The 14,552-nt window shown below is 44.7% G+C and overlaps 1 long non-coding RNA gene across 1 annotated transcript; it reads left to right on the plus strand.

Moving 5' to 3' along the window:
* The first annotated feature begins 7,732 nt into the window (after window positions 1-7,732).
* Window positions 7,733-9,146, plus strand: LOC140637635 (uncharacterized). Its single transcript, XR_012034703.1, has 2 exons — window positions 7,733-7,886; window positions 8,723-9,146. It is a non-coding gene; the product is annotated as an uncharacterized lncRNA (long non-coding RNA).
* Window positions 9,147-14,552: the final 5,406 nt, after the last annotated feature.

Raw genomic sequence — 14,552 nt, forward strand, 5'->3', positions numbered from 1 at the left:
AGGCGTGGGCACTGCATCACTTTTGAGGACCCGAATGCAATGCGCAAAGGTTCGACATTAATGAAATGAAATTCTACAGGATGAGAAAATCAGCCAGATGCCAACTAGTAGGTGGGAAGCATAAGTTCTCACCACCCGAGAAGCATTAAATTAAGGTTGAGAGGCTGAACTTGGAAAGCCAGCCAAAGCACCATCCCAGGAGGCTGAATTGGGAAATCAATTAGGGGGAAGGGGAGGATGGGAGCCCTGCCATGTCTTAGCTGCAGCAGGGAGAGAGGGCGTTTTGACTGACGGTGCTATATTGGGATCATGTAGCATATGTGTGTCTCCACCTCTGTTTTAACTTCATGGAGAGAAATTGCTAGAGAGGAAAGAGAGACCTAGACCAAGCAGAAGGAAAATAACTGTCCACAAGAAAACTTTAGAGGAATTAGGGAATTCTAAATTGGCGGCCTGGCTTGGCAACAAAGGGAGGGGCTGTGGCTCTGTATGGACAGGCCTGTGTCATGGGACACTTCCTTGGTTGCCAGACGTTGGAGTCAGATGACACCAAGGGGCACTGCTTGTGGAGCAGAGAGGAAATGACCAGACTTTTTGGAGACCAGCTTCAGAGTCTCTTCAGATCTCAGCTTGTAACAGCTGAGTCAACAGGTCTTAAATAGTAGGAATAAGTTGGAATACAGGAATTCACCAGGATTCTGAGAAACTGGAGAGGCATGATGGCTATGCCAAATAGCCAGGATCCTCGAAGACCCCTGCTGCTGTGCCCCTTCTGAGCAAAGCCTCAGGCTGGCCCTGCATGTGGTTACCATGCTCCATGTCATGCAACTTGAAGCCTTGGTCACACCAGGAATTAGCACCTGGGGTAAATATAGCCCTTTATAGAATGGATCAGGGGAGAGGAGGAGCAGAGAGGAGGACCTTGGGGCTGCTGTATTCCGGAGAGTGGCTAACCAGAAGAAGTTGCAGTGGGGCACCACCCAGATCTCTCTTTCAGGAGTAAGGCTCTCATTCCCCCAGCTGCTGTAAGTGCTGGTAGCTAACTCACTCTGGGAATAGTCAGTAGGAGGGAGCCACCTCACCCAACGGCACCCCACAGCCAGTGATGGTCAGTGTTCACGTCTCGAGACTCACCTAGTGGTCCCCTGAGTGGCTCAGTCGGTTAAGCATCCAACTCTTGATTTTGATGCAGGTCATGATCTCAGGATCATGAGATCAAGCCCTCCATGGGGGCTCCATGCTCAGCACAGAGTCTACTTGTCCATCTCCCTCTTCTCCTCCAGCACCCTCAAGTAAATAAATAAATAATTTTTTTAAGATTTTATTTATTTATTCATGAGAGACACAGAGAGAGAGAGGCAGAGACGCAGGCAGAGGGAGAAGCAGGCTCCATGCAAAGAGCCGGACGTGGGACTTGATCCTGGATCTCCAGGATCATGCCCTGGGCTGAAGGCAAGCGCTAAACCACTGAGCCACCCAGGCTGCCCCAAATTCTTTTTCTTTTTAAAGACAACTAGCTTGCCCAAAGGGAACAACTCTGAACAACTCCGGAGTGTGCCATGGGATCAGCTGAGGCATTGGTTGAGACTGCATCACGCACAGCTCAATTTCTCCCCTGCCCAGCCCTTTTGTCCTCACCCCTCCATGGTGCTAAGCCTAAAAGTCCTCCCCACAAAATTCCTGGAGGCAAATCATCTAAGAACCTGTTTCCAAGAAACCAGAGCTAAGATGCCACCCAATCTGATCTTCTGTCTTATAGGAAGGTGGACTTGAAATTAAGTAGATAGATAATAGATAGATAGATAGATAGATAGATAGATAGATAATAGATAGATAGATAGATGATAGATATGAGAGAGGAGATGACTTAGAGGCAGAGAGGCACACAGAGAAAAGAGGAAGCACAAGCAGCAGAAGACACAAAGCAATAGAAGCCTGAACATGCAGAAGCCACAAGGTGGAGGATAAAGGTTACCATAGGGATTAGGAGAAACTCCATCATAAAAATAGCACAAGTCCCTAAGGGTGCCTATTGGAGCTTTTTTTTTTCCTTAAAAAATTTTTTTAATTGGAGTAAGATACTCATAAAATTTACTATCTTGCCTTTTTTTTTTTTTTTTAATGAGCTCTATACCCAACGTGGGGCTTGAACTCACGACCCTGAGATCAAGAGTTGCATGCTCTACCGACTGAGCCAGCCCGGTGGCCCCACCCCCCCGCCCTCCATCGAGCCCATTTTTAAGTGTAGACATAGTTCTGTGGAGCTCTTAGTTCCCTGACTTCTTGGAGCACAACATCTGGAGGGAGTCTCTGCTTCCGAAAGGCCCCAAACCCTGTGTGTGAGAGGTAAGAGCAGAGGCCCCCAAGATAAACAGAACTAAGTGCAAATCCTTATTCTGGAACTTTCTACCTGGGACTTTGGGCAAGTTATCAGACCTGATGGGCCTCAACGTCTTCATCTGCACAGTGGGGGTGGGTGGGCCGGTGGCATGGTGCCTGGGAACCGCGGCTGGACAGACGGAGCAGGCTCTGGCGCAAACAGGCGTGGGCTCCTGGCAAGAACCTTCCCCTCCCTGAGCTTCAGTTCCCCCACCTGGAAAATGTGCCCTCCTCATACCATTGCCCAAGGATTGGATGACATAATCCTTGTTGCATTCCCAACACTGCAATTCTTAATAATTGGAAGCTGCTTTATTACTGAGCTCTTTTAACTCTGGTTAAAATAGCCAGAGTTGAATTACGAAAATTTGTGTGGGTTTTTAAAACTGTTTCTCCAGTGGGAAGGAATAAAGCCAAGACTTAAATCTCTAGGTAGCAGGAAGGAATCTCAGATAAAACACCGCCCTCCACATGTTAAAAAGCTGCCGTGGCACAAATCAAGGTCTGTTCTCCCACTGATCCTCCTGTTTCGCGGCTGTGGCTGGAGGCCAAGTCCAGGATTTACATGGAAGCTTCCTCCCGAGCTTCTTGGCAGGGACTCCTCCCGGCCCCAGATTTTGGAGCAATAAATAAGGCTCAGAGGCAATGACCCAGTAGGGGCAGCCGTCTGGCGGAGTAGGGGGGACAGGAGAGGGAGCAGCGGGGATCCAAGTCTGCATCTCTGCCCCCTGGCGTAATAAGCAGAGTCACACATGACAGGAAGAGACCCTGTGTGTCCCAGGCTTCACCCTCCCACGCATGCCGCCCAGCCTGCCTTTCTCATCTTTTCTTCTAGCTTCATACATGAACATGGGAGATCATGTCACTGGCACACCAGCCCCGTCACCCGTACGTCACTGTGTGTGATGGAACATCACCGACCAGCCAGCCTGTCCTGCATCTACCACTCTCTCTCTGCCCTTCACCTGTCATTCTGTGTCTCTGCCCACCTGTTCCCCCAGCACCCCAACACACACACACACTGTACATCTCCGTGTCTTTCACCTCTAGCTCTATGGCTCAGTCCTCTCTATAGCTCAGTCTCCTCTTTATTTCTTGGTCTTTCTCTCTGTTTATCTGTCTCTGTCTCTCTCTCAGATCAGGAAAGAGGACAGGTATGTGCTGGGGTCTGGCAAATCCCCACACTTCAGTGTCTTGTACCACACCTGGGGTGACTCAGCCACCTGGTTTCTGGGCCAGAAAAGTGCTGAGCCAGGCAAACGCAACTTGTAGATCTGGCCTTCAGAGTGGCTCCAAACCCCAAGCCAGTCTTCCCCAGAAAGGGCCACCTGTGCTCTGACTCCATTGTCAGGATGGTGGTGCAAGAATTTGATAGGATGCTGAGATCTCTGACACTCGAATGCCTTGGGTCTGCCCACCCAGCCAGGTTTGCAAAGGTGGACACAGAGTTCTACCACCTTGGGATCCTCATGGGGCTTCATAGCTGGCTTTGGCCATGACCTAGGCTGCCATTTCTCCTCTTACTAGAGGTACAGGAAGAGAGAGCGTAGTTTACACACAGATCCAGGAGTCAGGGATCTAGGGTTCCCTCAACAGTCTGCTATGTGACCTGCTGTGTGCAAGTCTGCTGACTTTCTTAAACCCTTGTCTGCAAAGTGAGGCTCTATAGCAAATGTTCCAAACATGGCTCTGGGGAAATCACATCCAGTTGAGGCCCAGTTCCACTGACCACTGACAATTCACCAGGGTGCTTCTGTATGGCCACATGCGCTATTACAATATGGAGAGAAGTACCCTACAGGTTGGAGTTACACTCCTGAGCTCCTAAGACCACCCTTCCCCCCATCACTCTGGCTCTTCCTCCTTCTAGTCCCTCTGAATTAGAAACTAAAGTATTCATATGTGGCACAGCCGGGGTCTCCCCAGCTTTTCATTCTGATCCCATGCTGCCTGTGCTTTCCAGGTTTAAAAAATAAATAAATAACAGGGGTGCCTGTGTGGTTCAGTCAGTTGAATGGCCCCACTCTTGATTTCAGCTCATGTCATGATCTCAGTGTCATGGGATAGAGCCCTGTGTGGGACTCCGTGCATGGGGAGGGGAGTCTGTTAAGGATTTCTCTCCATCTCCCTCTGGCCCCCCCACCCCCGCTCACGTGCTCTCTCTCTCAAATAAATAAATCTTCAAAATAATAATAATGGGGCACCTGGGTGGCTCTGACAGCTAAGCGTCTGCCTTCCATTCTGGTCATGATCCTGGGGTCCTGGACCAAGCCCCAAGTCGGGCTCCCTGTTTCTCTCTCTCCTTCTGCTGCTCCCTGTGCTTGTGCTCTCTCTGTCAAAAACAAACAACTTTAAAATAAAATAAAAATAATAAGCTGTTTAAGCCACAGAGTCTATATATGATAGTTTGTCTCATATATAGTTTGTAGCAGCTGGAAATGTCTAAGATGGAAGGTCCTAACTCCAAACCAATAGGCTTTGAGAAGGAATGATGCATATCACGTTATGTTTATGTGCTTTACTGCTTCAAGGCTCTCTTGCCCTATTGTGGGAGTAGAGAACCGCCATGAGCTTGAAACTCACTGACAATGTCACAAAGCAAGAATTAAACCTTCGTTGTTTTTTTATTTTGTTTTGTTTTAAAAAGATTTTTTTTTTGAGAGAGAGAGATAGAAAGAGAAGGAGACAGAGAGCACAAGCAGGGGGATGGGCAGAAGGAGAAGCAGACTCCCTACTGAGCTGGATCCCAGAACCCCGGGATCATGACCTGAGCTGAACGAAGCCACTCAACCAACTGAGCCACCCAGGCGCCCCAAATCTTTGTTGTTTTAAATAACTGAAATCGATGGTTGTTTATTCCAGAAGCATGACTCAGCCTGAAAAAGCAGCATTTAATGGTGACAGCAACATATAAATATTTCATTTCTTGCATGATATGTGGTTTGGCTGTTCAGAGGTCTTGTTTTGGGGTTTGTCATGGCAGTAGTTTTTGGTCTTCCTCTTTGTGTAAGGCTACCTTTATTCAGTTCTTACTGTTAACAGACACCAGGGATCTTCAATAGGAAATCATTCCTTCCTTCCATCCTTTCTTCATTCAGTAAATACATATTGAGCACCAACCGGAGCCAGGCTCGAGAACACAGTGGTGAAGGGAGGAGACATAGTTGGCTCTTTCCTCATTGAGCTTAATTGAGTGCAGGATAGAACGATGGGGTAGATATAATCAAATAAACTGATTTTTTAAAAGATTTTATTTATTTATTTGACAAAGAGAGAGAACAAGAGGGCACAAGCAGGGGGAGTGGCAGGTGGAGAGGGAGAGGGAGAAACAGGTTCCCCGCTGAGCAGGGAGGCCGACATGGGGCTCGATCCTAGGACCCTGGGATCACAACCTGAGCCGAAGGCAGATACTCAACCACTGAGCCACCCAGATGCCTCAAATTATCTGATTTTAAGAGTACCCACAAGGGGTTCTAGTCCAGACTCAAGGTGGGAGCCTTGTGCTGGGTAAAGCTTCCCCAAGTCTTCTTCCGAAGTCTGAAGAATAATGTACGATACTCATAGGCTACTAGTGTTCTTGATCCATTTTACTGTTGAGAAAACGAATTTTCCTACAGTGACAGTTTGTAAATGGTAGAATTAATATTAAACCAAGCTCTGACTCCAAAGCCAATTCCCTTAACCACTGTACTATATAGATGTATGTTTGCATTCAGGATAACAGGGGTAGTTCAGTTTTTAAGAGAATTATTCAGATTTTCAACCACTGCCCTTGCCAGAGGATACTTTAGTTTTCAGTAATCTCAGTAAAACTGGAATTTTGTTGGGCTCTCAGTGTTTCCCAAATCACCTGGCTACATGAGTATGTAGACACAGTTTAAATGTTGGAGTAAATATAGTTGGGGTGAAGTCAAATACACCACTTACCAAGTCACCTAGAAAAGAAATAAAGGGTCAAGAACTCAAGGTAGCATTAGCTAAACCAGCAGTTAGAATCAATTTTTGAGCAACAATTAAACCCTCCCCAACATGGCTTCAAAACAGATAAGTTAATTCCCAGCTCTTTGCAATTTATATTGTCTGCTCTCTAAAGGAGTTCTACAGCACAGCATCAGTGTGGATAATTACACCATGCTTGGGCAGCCCTGGTGGCGCAGCAGTTTAGAGCCACCTGCAGCCCAGGGTGTGATCCTGGAGTCCCAGGATCAAGTCCCACATTGGGCTCCCTGCATAGGGCCTGCTTCTCCCTCTGCCTGTGTCTCTGCCTTTCTGTGTGTGTGTGTGTGTGTGTGTGTGTGTGTGTGTGTGTGTCTCATGAATAAATAAGTCAAATCTTTTTTTAAAAGTACACCATGCTTATAAAGCATTTCATAAGTAAAAAAAAAAAATGCTATTGGGGGAATAGGGCAGTTGCTAGCCAAAATAAGGAGGCAGAAGCTGTAGGATGGGAGTAAAGGAAAAAAACTGGAATACTCACCCCCAACATACACCCACTCCCCAGGCTCTGCCTTTCTGGACTCTGAGCTAATATGCACTCTCATTAAAAAAAGAAGGGGGGGATCCCTGGGTGGTGCAGTGGTTTGGCGCCTGCCTTTGGCCCAGGGCGCGATCCTGGAGACCCGGGATCGAATCCCACATCAGGCTCCCGGTGCATGGAGCCTGCTTCTCCCTCTGCCTGTGTCTCTGCGTCTGTCTCTCTCTCTCTGTGACTATCATAAATAAATAAAAATTAAAAAAAAATTTAAAAAAATAAATAAAAAAAATAAAAAATAAAAAAAGAAGGGGAAGAGGAGGAGGAGGAAGAGAAGAAAAAGAAAAGAGAGAGAAAAAGAAAGAGAAAGAAAGAAAGAAAGAAGAAAGAAAAAGAAAGAGAAAGAAAGAAAGAAAGAAGAAAGAAAGAAAGAAAGAAAGAAAGAAAGAAAGAAAGAAAGAAAGAAAGAAAGAAAGAAAGAAAGAAGGAAGGAAGGAAGAAGGAAGGAAGGAAGGGGAGGAGAAGAGGCACCTGGCTGGCTCAGTCAGTGGAGCATGTGATTCTTGATCTTAGGGTTGTGAGTTCAAGCCGCACGTTAGGTGTGGAGATTACTTAAATATTAAGTCTTTTTTTTAAAAGAAATAGAAGAAAACACCCCACAAAATCAAAAGCCTTAGGGCAAAGCTGTTTACAAGCTGGGGGGGATCTTTGGTCACAGGCAACAGAAGCTGACATAAGCAGAAAAGGAATTTTCTAGAAGGAATGTTTCTAGTACAAGAAATCATTACTCTCTCTCCTAAGTGCCCTCCCCCATCCATGGAATCTTGTATCCTTCTGTTGAGAATTCCATGTCCTAGGTCGCATGACTGCTCCTTCTCTGTTCTAGAAGGTTGAGAGGGAGCGTCTGTAGCAGGGGTTCCCAAAGGAAAAAGGACTGGTTTGATTTCTAAAGTAGGAGAACAGGGCTTGTGGGTTATTGCCCCATGATGACACATCAAAATGGAGACATGTGATAGCTCCTTACAAGAGAGATCAGGTTTTGTTAAGAAAAGGGAAGAGGAAATATAAAGAAGGGAAGAAGACAGAAAGGGAGGGAGGGAAGAGGGAGGGAGGAATGAAGGAAAGAAAAAGTGGCTATTTCCAGTTACTACTACTTTTACAGATGAGGGCTTAGGGCAGTTAGTTCAACTACCTGCAGACCCAGGATTCAACCCAATGTCTGCCTGGTTCCAAAGACAAGGCACTTCCCCCTCTTCCACCCTGGCATGCACACCATGTGCCTCTCAGTGGCTCTTCACCTCTATATCTCTTTCTTGAAAAATCTAGTATAAATACAGGACAACTGTTTTATCGACTTAGAACCTAATGTGAAGATGGTGTGAGGAGGATATGGGTAGTCTTCCCAGGGCTGAGTCTAGATAATCCTAAAACTTTTAAAACCTGGTTAGATAAACCTAACTATTTTGGTCAAGGAAGCCCACATCTAAATCATCCCATGCCAAACTAATCATTCTGTTTCCTCCCTTTTCCCATCAGCCCACGTCAAGAATCCCAGCACGTCCTCTCTCTCCACTGTGCAGCATGACCTTTTAGACACACAGAACACAGACAGTGAATGAACAATGGACCCTGTCTTACAGGAGGGCGATTGGCAACCCTGTATTGAGAGTGTTAGATGTGCACCCTCTTTCATCCTCACCCCCCAATCCCAATTCCAGGAATCTATTCTAAGGAAACAATGAATCACATCAATGCTCAACACAGCGTTGTTCATGAAACTAAAAATTAAAAGTGCCCTAAGTGTGAAAGAAATGTAAGGAAATGGTACTCTTTTAGTACTTCTAGCTAATTCTTATGGATGCTTTATTCCAGATATTGTGCTGATTGCATTTTCGGTGACCCAGGTGAATGCACCTCACAGACCTCCAGCCAAAAGGAGCGTAAGTGACCAAGAGTCCAAGTGCTGCCACTGGAAAGCTATCACTGTAATTGCACAGAGGCCCCCTGTCCCAAGGGCTATTTTCAAACCAACGTCTGGGAGCAGCAGGATACTAAAACAGATCCATCCTGGGACATGTGAGACTTCTCTGGGAGCCAACATTGGCTTAAGAACTCCCTGATGGTCTTGGAACCTTCCTTAGACTACATAACAGTCGAGGATGCTTCCACCCAATCTTCTGTCCCTCTCTCCTTCTCTTGAGTTCAGACTTGCCCTGTGGCCTGATGTCTCCCCCATCTGTGGCTCCTTCACCTTTTTCTTCCACATGCAAGTCTACTAATAAAATCATTGATCCTGTCTTGGTACCTACTCCTCAAAGGATTAAAATGAACACAAGAGAGACCAGAAGGGGCCTGAACAAACAGGCAGGAAGATGGGGATTTGAGACTGGCTCACCTGCTGCCCAGCAGCTGAAGAAGATGCCCTCCCTCTCAGTACCTGAGTGTGGATAGTCTCTGTCACAGAGTGGTGGCTGAATTGCTAACCATTTCACTGATGGTGACCAGGGAAAATGTCCCAGTGGAAGGACATGCTGTAGCAAGTGTAGTGATGAATGCACTAGCAAAGCTTACAAAGTTAGCAGAGTTGGCTGGTCACTACCAAGTTGTACTGATGCCCTAGAGAAGAATGACAGTCTGAAGGCTGTCAAAAAAGAGTTAATGGTAAAGTGTGAGATCCAGAGCACTTCTGTGCTTCTGTGGTAGCTAACAAAGGGGCCTTTGTCTCCTACAAGGAAAGAGCAGACACAGCTGAGTGGCAATCTTATGACCTGTTACAGAGCTGCAGAGCCCCAGAGATGTTGGAGTGCTCAGCCAAGGCAGGTCTGTTATGTGAAGATTAGGGACCTGGTGGAGAAAAGCTGGGACCCATGGAGGAAGTGGATTCTACAAGCACTGCTAGACTCTCTAGTTTTGTAGGGGTGGCCCGTCCTTCCCTATTAAGAGCCCCCAGCATGCTGGAAGATGCTGCAGAAGCTTCTCCCCAACAAGGCAACAGGTACTCCCACTCAGAAGCTGGTCTCACCTCACATCCTGGATGCCAGGCCAATAATAACCAGGCTAGCTCCCAGGATAAGCTGGCTGGAGATATGCTAGGCTTGATAAAGGAGGAAAGAGACTATATACCTAAAGAATTATAAGAATTATCCAGAACAGGGTGGCTCAGTCAGTTAAGCATCTGCCTTCGGCTCAGGTGTTGATCTCAAAGTCCTGGGATCAAGCCTCACATCAGATCCCTGCTCAACAGAGAGTCTGTGTCTCCCTCTGCTTGTCACCCTCTCTGTCTCTCAAATAAAATAAAATATTTTTAAAAAATTATCTAGAACATACAGTCATGTTGCTTCCCTTAAGCTGCTCCCAGCCAATGCCAGAGCTTGTCAGGTTTGCCAAAACAGGCCTATTTCCTGAGAGACCTTGGATTGCTATGATCAATAAGGACATAGAGATGAGTAGTGATAGATATGGAGATGGAGAAACAGATATAAGGTGAGTTGAGTTTCCTATAAAATACAATCCATGCCTATATGCACACAGGAAAATTAGTGCCGATCCACCAAGACACTTTCAAAAAATGTCTGTTCCTTCTTTTATTTTTCAAGTAGGCTCCATGATCAGTATAGATCCCAACATGGGACTTGAACTCACAACCCTGAGACCAAAATTTGAGCTGAGATCGAGTTGGACGCTTTACTGACTGAGCCACCCAGAAAGCCTCAGGAATGTTTGTTCTTTACTCATGATAGCGGAAAGCTGGAAACAACTCAAATGTTCATCAGTGGATAAAGAAGTTGTGGTATAGGATACAGTGGCTTATAACCCAGCAATAATAAAGAATATAGCTAGCTTTATACTGTAACAAAATAGATCTCACAATGTCAAATAAAAGAAGCTGGGCCCTTAATATTCCATAGGAATCCATTTATATTAAGTTCAAAATCATGGTATTTATTATGAGAGTAACAATAACTAGTACCCTGGGACTGGATAGTGGGAGGGGGGCAGTGAGGGTGAGCATTGCCTGGGAAAGGGCACGAAGGGGCAGAGGGGCTTCTACAAATGTGGTTTATCCTGATCTAGGTAGTGGTGATGCAGGCAGATAAGTAAAAGTTCACTATATGCCGAACACTTACAATCTATGCACCTTATCATATGGTTGTTATGCTTCAATAAAAAGTTTAAAATGCAAGAAAAGGGAGAGAAAGCAAACATGCCACAAGGTTCACACTGGCTCTTTGGTCAAGGGGATTAAGGAGAATTTTAAATCCCTTCATTAGAAGTTTCTGCATTTTCTAAATTTGCACCCCCTCCCCCAAAAAAGTGTATTTATCAGGAAGCAAAAATAATGTTATTATTTTTTTTTAAAGATTTATTAAAAAAAAAGATTTATTTATTTGAGAGGGAGAGAGAGCAAGTGGTAGGGAGGGGAGGCGGGGGGGGCAGAGGGAGAAGGAGAGAAAGTCTTCAGCAGACTCCCTGTTGAGCGTGGAGGCCACTGTAGGGCTCAATCTCATGACTCTGAGATCATGACCTGAGCTGAAATGAAGAGTCGGATGCTTAGCCTACTGCGTCACCCAGGCGCCCCTAAAAGTTATTCTTAAAAAGGCAAATACATCACACGGTGCACACGGTCACTTGGCACTGACGTCAGACACCGGGCACTTTGCATGCAAAATTGGTTTCATGAGCTATCTGAGCCACAGAATCATGACTCTCTGTCCTGGTTTTTCCCAATTCATCACAATCCTAAAGCAATAACAGCATTGACAATGCAGTTGAGTAACTCTCCCGATGGTAACGTTCTCTAGAAATTAAAACTTGAGGCTGTAACATGGAAGCCCGTAGCTATGGTGTTCTACGTACTTAGGCCCACTGTATATTGTTCCTTAGAAAGTATCAACAATACCTCAAATCAAAGCACAATTATAGACCTGTAAACGCAAAGGCATTATTATGTTTCTGGGCAAATACCTCAATTCCCCTTGCATTTTAATAGTTGTTTTCTGATACCGAAGTTGCTAATGCTTTCATTGCCCTTTAATGACTATTCTTAGCAAACAAATTTGGTGCCTTACAATTAGTGATTTTCTTCCTAATTATGGCTTTTTTCAATTTCCACATGAGATGACAAAAAATTCATGTTTTGCCCAAGAACTAGCTTATTAGTTAATGAAAATTTGTCTAATAGCAGCCTTTTAGATACCCTGTCAAAATCAAAAGCGGCATTCAAAGAAGAGAGAGGTTGCTTTCATATTAACATTCAAAATTAATTTCTGGGTAGGGGCTGAGAGTGAGATGTAGGAGGCATAATTTCTTCCAAAAAGATTAAAATAGATATTCTTTCTGGAGTCTATAGAATTTAAAATTATTAAATATTTCTCTCTCTCTCTCTCTCTCTTTCTCCTGTCTCCCAAATCCTTCCTTCTCTCTCTATCTCCCCACCCCTCACAATCTCTCCCACTCTCTCGGTCATTCCCACCCCCTTCATTTGTACCTTTTCCTTTGCCTACGATATGTATACACACGCCCTAGAATTCAAATTGGTGGATAGGCAAAGATTAATCTCTGGAGTTAGGGTCTGATCATTTCAATATTGCTATATAATCAACTAATTCTCCTCCTAGGGTTAGATTATTCAATTTCAATTCCCCATCCTGGATGCATTTGCTACGCAACAATGGTTTTGCGAGCAAGGACACACTGACCTAGGACAAATCTCCTACCTGTTCTTTGGTTTTTGAACCATAAATATGGCATGCTGGGAATGGATACAGAATCTAATATTGTCCCCCAAACAAGCATCCCTATTCTCTCCAGCAGACGCAGTCTGGTTCACTTGGCTGGGTTTGTTAATAATATGGAGGGAAAGCGAACTTTATCAAAAAGTAGTGACTCATTTTTCTCATCCAGTAAAATCCATAAAAGATTTAGGCACGACCCAAACAATTTACATCTTAAATATTCATGCCCTAGTCCCAGCCCTGAAATGACATTTAAATTGTGTCTGGGGAATCTGTTGTGCACTAACTGCCATGGTCCCTCTTCGGAGGGCTTCAAAGACTGGGAGGGAGAGGAAGGAATACTGAGACCTGTTTTTCATTTCAGAGATTTACAAGGGAGCAAATGAAATTCGCTCCTGCTCTCAGATGCCCCTCCTGGGAAAGGAAACACTGTCCAAATTGAGTAAATAAGGCCCTCAGTGTCAGCAAAGGCTGTGGTGGATGAAATTAATGTTGAAATGATCCTGAAGTTTCTCGGATAGGTTCTTTTAAAGCAGGGTTTCTCAACCTCAGAACTACTGACATTTGGGACTGGGTAATTTTATTGTGGGGGCTGTTTGTGCACTTGAGGATGCTTAGCAGTATCTCTGGTCTCCACCCACTTCATGCCAGTAGCACCCCCCAGAATGGGAAAGCCAAATGCCTGCAGACATTGCCCAAAGTTCTGGTTGGGGGTTGGGAAGGGAAGAGGGAAGAAGGAAGACAAAATCTCCCTTGGTTGAGAACCACTATTTTTTTTTTTTTTTTTGAGAACCACTATTTTAAATTTTTTTTTTTTTTTTTATGATAGTCACAGAGAGAGAGAGAGAGAGAGAGAGAGGCAGAGACACAGGCAGAGGGAGAAGCAGAGGGAGAAGCAGGCTCCATGCACCGGGAGCCTGATGTGGGATTCGATCCCGGGTCTCCAGGATCGCGCCCTGGGCCAAAGGCAGGCGCCAAACCGCTGCGCCACCCAGGGATCCCGAGAACCACTATTTTAAAAGACAAGTCTTTGGTCCTTGTTGTGTCCTAAACGCAATGAGTTAACTTGTTTCTTTCCAACATTTTTTCCTTCCAGCGTGTAAAAAAATTTATAATTGACATATAATATTCTACAGGTTTAAGGCATACAACATGTTCATCTGGTACATTTATATATTGTAACACCGTCATCTCACATAGTTATTTCTTTTTTATGGTGAGAACAATTAAGAGCTAGTCTCTTAGCAACTTTGAAGTCTGTTAATACAGTATCATTGACTCTAATCCCTATGAGGATGCATTGGATTTGCAGGACCTATTTATCTACTAGGTGCTATTTTGTACCTTTAAACATCTGGCCAATTCCCACAAACCCCCTCCCCTGGTAAACACCAATCTACTCTCTGTTCTTATGAGTTGGGCTTTTTTAGACTCCACATATACATAAATCACACAGTACTTGTCTTTCTCTGTCTGATTTACCTCACTTAACATAACGCCCCCAAGGTTCATCCACATTGTCACAAATGTCAAGATTTCCTTCTTTCTCATGACTGAATAATATGCCATTGTATACAGTACATTCTGGACTTTTTATTGAAGTATAACATGCATGCAGAAAAGCCCATGTGTCTTAAGAGTACAGCTCAATGAATTGTCATAAAGGGAACACGCCTGTGCTACCAGAACCCTCCCTGAACATCTAGGTGTCAGCTGATGGAAGAACAGATAAAAAAAATGTAGTCTTATATATACCATGAAATACTATTCAGCCTTAAAAAAATAAGGAAATCCTGCCATTTGCAACAACATAGAAGTACCTGGAGGGCATTATGCTAAGTGAGATAAGCCAGACAAAGACAAATACTGCATAGTATCACTTGTATATAGAACTTTAAAAAAACAAAAAAGGCCAGACTTATAGCAACAGAGAGTAGAAAAGTGGTTACCAGGGGCTGGGATATGGA

Source organism: Canis lupus, chromosome 8 (genome assembly GCF_048164855.1).
Source record: "Canis lupus baileyi chromosome 8, mCanLup2.hap1, whole genome shotgun sequence".
Lineage (NCBI taxonomy): Eukaryota > Metazoa > Chordata > Mammalia > Carnivora > Canidae > Canis > Canis lupus.